Genomic DNA, 8,869 nt, shown 5'->3' with positions numbered 1-8,869 from the left:
TAGTGGCAGTATGGAGAATGACAGTCTGTTATGTTCATCACATATGACTCTTGAGTTAAGCGCCTGGAGGTTTGCTAGGGCGGAATCATATCTGAACCGGTAGGTATACCATGGGTTTGAGATTTTTTTGGCTCTGCTTAAGGCTTTAACCCTTGCGAGGTTAGCTTAAGTGGGGCACAGTGCACCAGTACTTGCTCGGTGCTTAAGCCTGGTTGTCCCGTGGGGGGGGTGGTACCCAGAGGGGGGGGGTGTTTGCCACTTTGTGTTGCGGGGCTTAGCATAGAGGGTGTTAGCTAGTTTGATTAGCGTGTTTAATTTGGGTTAAGTTTAGTGGAGTAGGATACAGGGTAATGCTCCCAGGCTCCCACACTGCAGCGCGGGGGGACAGAGAGGAGTCTTTGGAGCCCTCTGTGAGCAGCTGGGGCCTGTGGGTGGGTGTGTGTGTGTGTGGGGGGTGCTGCAGTGGGTATAGCACAGCATCTAGGCCCAAGCATCTAGGCACAGCATCTAGGCCCAACTTTAATAATAATAATGGAATAATAATAATAAGTTGGGGCCTCTCTGAGCAGCTGGAGCCTCTCTGAGCAACAGGCCCCTCTCTCTGTCCCTCTCTATCACCTGTGCGCGCGTGTGTGCGTGTGTGTGGCTGTGCTTGGTGGGGGGGGGGTCTAGGCGCAGCTCTCTGTGTCTCTCCTGCTCCTAGGCCCAAGTTGAGCCCGTCTGAGCACAAGCACTCATCCCCAGGCCTCTCGGCCCGTCCGATCACAGTAGCTAGTAGGCCTCTCACAAGGCCTTAGCTTAAGCTAATGTGTGTGTGTTTGGGGGGGGCGCTCAGGATTGGGTGAGATTCTAGATTAATTTTGGCGCTCGGACATAGCGCCGCCACCCCGTCTCGCTGTGACCTTGCGTCGCGGAGATAGGCGGTTGGCTAGAGGCCAGAATCGTATGTGAATCCGCAGCTAAGCGTGACATGTTCATCACATCACGACTCTTGACTTAGCGGGTTTTCACTCTTGGCCTTAGTGGCAGTATGGGAGAATGACAGTCTGTTACATTTTTCACTCATGGCGGTGTGGGAGGAATGACAGTCCTGTTATCGACTCTTGACTTAAGCGGGTTTTCACTCTTGGCCTTAGTGGCAGTATGGGAGAATGACAGTCTGTTACATTTTTCCATCACATACGACTCTTGACTTAGCCGGGTTTTCACTCTTGGCCTTAGTGGCAGTATGGGAGAATGACAGTCTGTTACATTTTCCATCTGACTCTTGACTTAGGGACTCTTGAGTTAGCGAGTCTTGAGTTAGCGCTTTTCAGTCTTGGCCTTAGTGGCAGTATGGGAGAATGACAGTCTGTTACATTTTCCATCACATACGAGTCTTGAGTTAGCGCTTTTTCAGTCTTGGCCCCTTAGTGGCAGTATGGGAGAATGACAGTCTGTTACATGTTCATCACATATGACTCTTGAGTTAAGCGCCTGGAGGTTTGCTAGGGCGGAATCATATCTGAACCCTTAGGTATACCATGGGTTTGAGATTTTTTCGGCTCTGCTTAAGGCTTTAACCCTTGCGAGGTTAGCTTAAGTGGGGCACAGTGCACCAGTACTTATCGGTGCTTAAGCCTGGTTGTCCGTGGGGGGGGTGGTACCCAGAGGGGGGGGGGTGTTTGCCACTTTGTGTTGCGGGCTTAGCATAGAGGGTGTTAGCTAGTTTGATTAGCGTGTTTAATTTGGGTTAAGTTTAGTGGAGTAGGATACAGGGTAATGCTCCCAGGCTCACACACACAGCGGGGGGACAGAGAGGAGTCTTTGGAGCCTCTGTGAGCAGCTGCAGCCTGTGTGAGAACATGCACTGTCTCCTAGGCCTCTCTGTGCCTCTCCAAGCGTCAGGGGTCAAACCAGAGGTCAAGCTGTAGCTAGTAGGCCTCTGACAAGGCCTCGGCCTAAGTTTGGGCCTCTGTGAGTAGCTGCAGCCCGTGTGAGCACAAGCACTCTTCCCCAAGCCTCTCCAAGCATCAGGGGTCAAGTCAGAGGTCAGCAGTAGCTAGTAGGCCTCTCACAAGGCCTCAGCCTAAGCTGGAGGATTGGGTTAGATTGTAAATTAATTTTGGGAGAACAGAGTCTAGGTTGTGCTAGCTGTGGAAGAGGGGATAGGGAAGAGGTTGGGCCTCTGTTAGGTGTATTAGTGGGGTTAAGTTTAGATGTAGGATACAGGGGTAATGCTCCCAGGCTCACACACCTGTGGCGGGGGGGACAGAGAGGAGTCTTTGGAGCCTCTGTGAGCAGCTGGGGCCTGTGGGTGGGTGGTGTGTGTGTGTGTGTAGGGGGTGCTGCAGTGGGTATAGCACAGCATCTAGGCCCAAGCATCTAGGCACAGCATCTAGGCCCAACTTTAATAATAATAATGTAATAATAATAATAAGTTGGGGCCTCTCTGAGCAGCTGGAGCCTCTCTGAGCAACAGGCCCCTCTCTCTGTCCCTCTCTATCACCTGCTTGGCGTGTGTGCGTGTGTGTGTGGCTGTGCTTGGTGGGGGGGGTCTGGCGCAGCTCTCTGTGTCTCTCCCTGCTCCCTAGGCCCAAGTTGAGCCCGTCTGAGCACAAGCACTCATCCCCAGGCCTCTCGGCCCGTCCGATCACAGTAGCTAGTAGGCCTCTCACAAGGCCTTAGCCTAAGCTAATGTGTGTGTGTTTTGGGGGGGGGCTCAGGGCTCAGGATCGGGTGAGATTCTAGATTAATTTTGGCGCTCGGGCCTTAGCGCCCGCCACCCCGTCTCGCTGTGACCTTGCGTCCGGCGGAGATAAGCGGTTAGCTAGGAGCCAGAATCATTATGTGAATCGCAGCTAAGCGTGACATGTTCATCACATACGACTCTTGACTTAGCGAGTTTTCACTCTTGGCCCCTTAGTGGCAGTATGGGAGAATGACAGTCTGTTTTTCACTCTTGGCCTTAGTGGCAGTATGGGAGAATGACAGTCTGTTACATTTTCCATCACATACGACTCTTGACTTAGCGGGTTTTCACTCTTGGCCTTAGTGGCAGTATGGGAGAATGACAGTCTGTTACATTTTCCATCATCACGACTCTTGAGTTAGCGGGTTTTCACTCTTGGCCTTAGTGGCAGTATGGGAGAATGACAGTCTGTTACATTTTCCATTTCAGTCTTGAGTTATGACGCTTTTTTTCAGTCTTGGCCCCTTAGTGGCAGTATGGGAGAATGACAGTCTGTTACATGTTCATCACATATGACTCTTGAGTTGGCGCCTGGAGGTTTGCTAGGGCGAATCATATCTGAACCCCTTGGGTATACCATGGGTTTGAGATTTTTTTCGGCTCTGCTTAAGGCTTTAACCCTTGCGAGGTTAGCTTAAGTGGGGCACAGTGCACCAGTACTTATCGGTGCTTAAGCCTGGTTGTCCGTGGGGGGGGTGGTACCCAGAGGGGGGGGGGGGGTGTTTGCCACTTTGTGTTCTTGGGCTTAGCATAGAGGGTGTTAGCTAGTTTGATTAAGCGTGTTTAATTTGGGTTAAGTTTAGTGGAGTAGGATACAGGGTAATGCTCCCAGGCTCACACCTGGCGCAGGGGACAGAGAGGAGTCTTTGGAGCCTCTGTGAGCAGCTGCAGCCTGTGTGAGAACATGCACTGTCTCCTAGGCCTCTCTGTGCCTCTCTCAAGCGTCAGGGGTCAAACCAGAGGTCAAGCTGTAGCTAGTAGGCCTCTGACAAGGCCTCGCCTAAGTTTGGGCCTCTGTGGTAGCTGCAGCCCGTGTGAGCACAAGCACTCTTCCCCAAGCCTCTCCAAGCATCAGGGGTCAAGTCAGAGGTCAGCAGTAGCTAGTAGGCCTCTCACAAGGCCTCAGCCTAAGCTGGAGGATTGGGTTAGATTGTAAATTAATTTTGGGAGAACAGAGTCTAGGTTGTGCTAGCTGTGGAAAGGGGATAGGGAAGAGGTTGGGCCTCTGTTAGGTGTATTAAGTGGGGTTAAGTTTAGATGTAGGATACAGGGTAATGCTCCCAGGCTCACACACCTTGGCGCAGGGGACAGAGAGGAGTCTTTGGAGCCCTCTGTGAGCAGCTGGGGCCTGTGGGTGGGTGTGTGTGTGTGTCGGGGTGCTGCAGTGGGTATAGCACAGCATCTAGGCCCAAGCATCTAGGCACAGCATCTAGGCCCAACTTTAATAATAATAATGTAATAATAATAATAAGTTGGGGCCTCTCTGAGCAGCTGGAGCCTCTCTGAGCAACAGGCCCCTCTCTCTGTCCCTCTCTATCACCTGCGCGCGCGTGTGTGCGTGTGTGTGGCTGTGCTTGGGGGGGGGTCTGGCGCAGCTCTCTGTGTCTCTCCTGCTCCTAGGCCCAAGTTGAGCCCGTCTGAGCACAAGCACTCATCCCCAGGCCTCTCCCGGCCCGTCCGATCACAGTAGCTAGTAGGCCTCTCACAAGGCCTTAGCTTAAGCTAATGTGTGTGTGTGTGGGGGGGGGGGGGGGGGGCGCTCAGGATTGGGTGAGATTCTAGATTAATTTTTGCGCTCGGGCCTTAGCGCCGCCACCCCGTCTCGCTGTGACCTTGCGTCCGGAGATGGCCCGGTTAGCTAGGGCCAGAATCGTATGTGAATCCGCAGCTAAGCGTGACATGTTCATCACATCACGACTCTTGACTTAGCGGGTTTTCACTCTTGGCCTTAGTGGCAGTATGGGAGAATGACAGTCTGTTACATTTTCCATCACATACGACTCTTGACTTACAGTCTAGTGGCAGTATGGGAGAATGACAGTCTGTTACATCGACTCTTGACTTAGCGGGTTTTCACTCTTGGCCTTAGTGGCAGTATGGGAGAATGACAGTCTGTTACATTTTTCATACGACTCTTGACTTGGCGGTTTTCACTCCCCTTAGTGGCAGTATGGGAGAATGACAGTCTGTTACATTTTCCATCACATCACGACTCTTGACTTAGCGGGTTTTCACTCTTGGCCCCTTAGTGGCAGTATGGGAGAATGACAGTCTGGACTCTTTTCTTTTTCAGTCTTGGCCCCTTAGTGGCAGTATGGGAGAATGACAGTCTGTTACATTTTTCCATCACATCTCACGAGTCTTGAGTTAAGCGCTTTTTTTCAGTCTTGGCCCCTTAGTGGCAGTATGGGAGAATGACAGTCTGTTACATGTTCATCACATATGACTCTTGAGTTAGCGCCTGGAGGTTTGCTAGGGCGGAATCATATCTGAACCCTTAGGTATACCATGGGTTTGAGATTTTTTGGCTCTGCTTAAGGCTTTAACCCTTGCGAGGTTAGCTTAAGTGGGGCACAGTGCACCAGTACTTATCGGTGCTTAAGCCTGGTTGTCCGTGGGGGGGGGTGGTACCCAGAGGGGGGGGGGTGTTTGCCACTTTGTGTTGCGGGCTTAGCATAGAGGGTGTTAGCTAGTTTGATTAGCGTGTTTAATTTGGGTTAAGTTTAGTGGAGTAGGATACAGGGTAATGCTCCCAGGCTCACACACTGTGGCAGGGGGGACAGAGAGGAGTCTTTGGAGCCTCTGTGAGCAGCTGCAGCCTGTGTGAGAACATGCACTGTCTCCTAGGCCTCTCTGTGCCTCTCCAAGCGTCAGGGGTCAAACCAGAGGTCAAGCTGTAGCTAGTAGGCCTCTGACAAGGCCTCGGCCTAAGTTTGGGCCTCTGTGAGTAGCTGCAGCCCGTGTGAGCACAAGCACTCTTCCCCAAGCCTCTCCAAGCATCAGGGGTCAAGTCAGAGGTCAGCAGTAGCTAGTAGGCCTCTCACAAGGCCTCAGCCTAAGCTGGAGGATTGGGTTAGATTGTAAATTAATTTTGGGAGAACAGAGTCTAGGTTGTGCTAGCTGTGGAAAAGGGGATAGGGAAGAGGTTGGGCCTCTGTTAGGTGTATTAGTGGGGTTAAGTTTAGATGTAGGATACAGGGTAATGCTCCCAGGCTCACACACCTTGGCGCAGGGGACAGAGAGGAGTCTTTGGAGCCTCTGTGTGAGCAGCTGGGGCCTGTGGGTGGGGTGTGTGTGTGTGTAGGGGTGCTGCAGTGGGTATAGCACAGCATCTAGGCCCAAGCATCTAGGCACAGCATCTAGGCCCAACTTTAATAATAATAATGTAATAATAATAATAAGTTGGGGCCTCTCTGAGCAGCTGGAGCCTCTCTGAGCAACAGGCCCCTCTCTCTGTCCCTCTCTATCACCTCTTGTGGCGTGTGTGTGCGTGTGTGTGGCTGTGCTTGGTGGGGGGGGGTCTAGCGCAGCTCTCTGTGTCTCTCCCTGCTCCTAGGCCCAAGTTGAGCCCGTCTGAGCACAAGCACTCATCCCCAGGCCTCTCCCGGCCCGTCCGATCACAGTAGCTAGTAGGCCTCTCACAAGGCCTTAGCTTAAGCTAATGTGTGTGTGTTTGGGGGGGGGGGGCAGCTCAGGATTGGGTGAGATTCTAGATTAATTTTGGCGCTCGGGACATAGCGCCGCCACCCCGTCTCGCTGTGACCTTGCGTCGCGCGGAGATAAGCGGTTAGCTAGGGCCAGAATCGTATGTGAATCCGCAGCTAAGCGTGACATGTTCATCACATCGACGACTCTTGACTTAGCGGGTTTTCATCTCTTGGACTCCCTTAGTGGCAGTATGGGAGAATGACAGTCTGTTACATTTTTCCATCACACTCTTCGACTCTTGACTTAGCGGGTTTTCACTCTTGGCCTTAGTGGCAGTGGCAGTATGGGAGAATGACAGTCTGTTACATTTTCCATCACCTCTGTGGCTCTTTTTCCGCTTTTTCTTGGCCTTAGTGGCAGTATGGGAGAATGACAGTCTGTTACATTTTCCATCACATCTGAGTCTTGAGTTAGCGCTTTTTCAGTCTTGGCCTTAGTGGCAGTATGGGAGAATGACAGTCTGTTACATGTTCATCACATATGACTCTTGAGTTAGCGCCTGGAGGTTTGCTAGGGCGGAATCATATCTGAACCCTTGGGTATACCATGGGTTTGAGATTTTTTTTCGGCTCTGCTTAAGGCTTTAACCCTTGCGAGGTTAGCTTAAGTGGGGCACAGTGCACCAGTACTTATCGGTGCTTAAGCCTGGTTGTCCCGTGGGGGGGTGGTACCCAGGGGGGGGGGTGTTTGCCACTTTGTGTTCTTGGGCTTAGCATAGAGGGTGTTAGCTAGTTTGATTAAGCGTGTTTAATTTGGGTTAAGTTTAGTGTAGGATACAGGGTAATGCTCCCAGGCTCACACACACGCGCGCAGGGGACAGAGAGGAGTCTTTGGAGCCTCTGTGAGCAGCTGCAGCCTGTGTGAGAACATGCACTGTCTCCTAGGCCTCTCTGTGCCTCTCCAAGCGTCAGGGGGTCAAACCAGAGGTCAAGCTGTAGCTAGTAGGCCTCTGACAAGGCCTCGGCCTAAGTTTGGGCCTCTGTGAGTAGCTGCAGCCCGTGTGAGCACAAGCACTCTTCCCCAAGCCTCTCCAAGCATCAGGGGTCAAGTCAGGGGTCAGCAGTAGCTAGTAGGCCTCTCACAAGGCCTCAGCCTAAGCTGGAGGATTGGGTTAGATTGTAAATTAATTTTTGGGAGAACAGAGTCTAGGTTGTGCTAGCTGTGGAAAAGGGGATAGGGAAGAGGTTGGGCCTCTGTTGGGTGTATTAGTGGGGTTAAGTTTAGATGTAGGATACAGGGTAATGCTCCCAGGCTCACACACACTGTGGCGCTTGGGGGACAGAGAGGAGTCTTTGGAGCCTCTGTGAGCAGCTGGGGCCTGTGGGTGGGTGTGTGTGTGTGTGTAGGGGGTGCTGCAGTGGGTATAGCACAGCATCTAGGCCCAAGCATCTAGGCACAGCATCTAGGCCCAACTTTAATAATAATAATGTAATAATAATAATAAGTTGGGGCCTCTCTGAGCAGCTGGAGCCTCTCTGAGCAACAGGCCCCTCTCTCTGTCCCTCTCTATCACCTCTTGTGGCGTGTGTGCGTGTGTGTGGCTGTGTGCTTGGGGGGGGTCTGGCGCAGCTCTCTGTGTCTCTCCCTGCTCCTAGGCCCAAGTTGAGCCCGTCTGAGCACAAGCACTCATCCCCAGGCCTCTCCCGGCCCGTCCGATCACAGTAGCTAGTAGGCCTCTCACAAGGCCTTAGCCTAAGCTAATGTGTGTGTGTGTTTTGGGGAGGGCTCAGGATGGGTGAATTCTAGATTAATTTTGGCGCTCGGACATAGCGCCCGCCACCCCGTCTCGCTGTGACCTTGCGTCCGTGCGGAGATGGCGGTTGGCTAGGCCAGAATCGTATGTGAATCCGCAGCTAGCGTGACATGTTCATCACATCGACTCTTGACTTAGCGGGTTTTCACTCTTGGCCCCTTAGTGGCAGTATGGGAGAATGACAGTCTGTTACATTTTCCATCACATCACGACTCTTGACTTAGCGGGTTTTCACTCTTGGCCCCTTAGTGGCAGTATGGGAGAATGACAGTCTGTTACATTTTTCCATCACGACTCTTGACTTAGCGGGTTTTCACTCTTGGCCCCTTAGTGGCAGTATGGGAGAATGACAGTCTGTTACATTTTTCCATCACATACGAGTCTTGAGTTAGCGGGTTTTCAGTCTTGGCCTTGAGTGGCAGTATGGGAGAATGACAGTCTGTTACATTTTTTCAGTCTTGGCCTTAGTGGCAGTATGGGAGAATGACAGTCTGTTACATGTTCATCACATATGACTCTTGAGTTAGCGCCTGGAGGTTTGCTAGGGCGGAATCATATCTGAACCATAGGTATACCATGGGTTTGAGATTTTTTTTGGCTCTGCTTAAGGCTTTAACCCTTGCGAGGTTAGCTTAAGTGGGGCACAGTGCACCAGTACTTATCGGTGCTTAAGCCTG

Source organism: Alosa alosa, unplaced genomic scaffold (assembly GCF_017589495.1).
Source record: "Alosa alosa isolate M-15738 ecotype Scorff River unplaced genomic scaffold, AALO_Geno_1.1 AALO_1.0_unplaced_1, whole genome shotgun sequence".
In the NCBI taxonomy this organism is placed as follows: domain Eukaryota; kingdom Metazoa; phylum Chordata; class Actinopteri; order Clupeiformes; family Clupeidae; genus Alosa; species Alosa alosa.
This window is presented reverse-complemented; position numbering follows the sequence as displayed.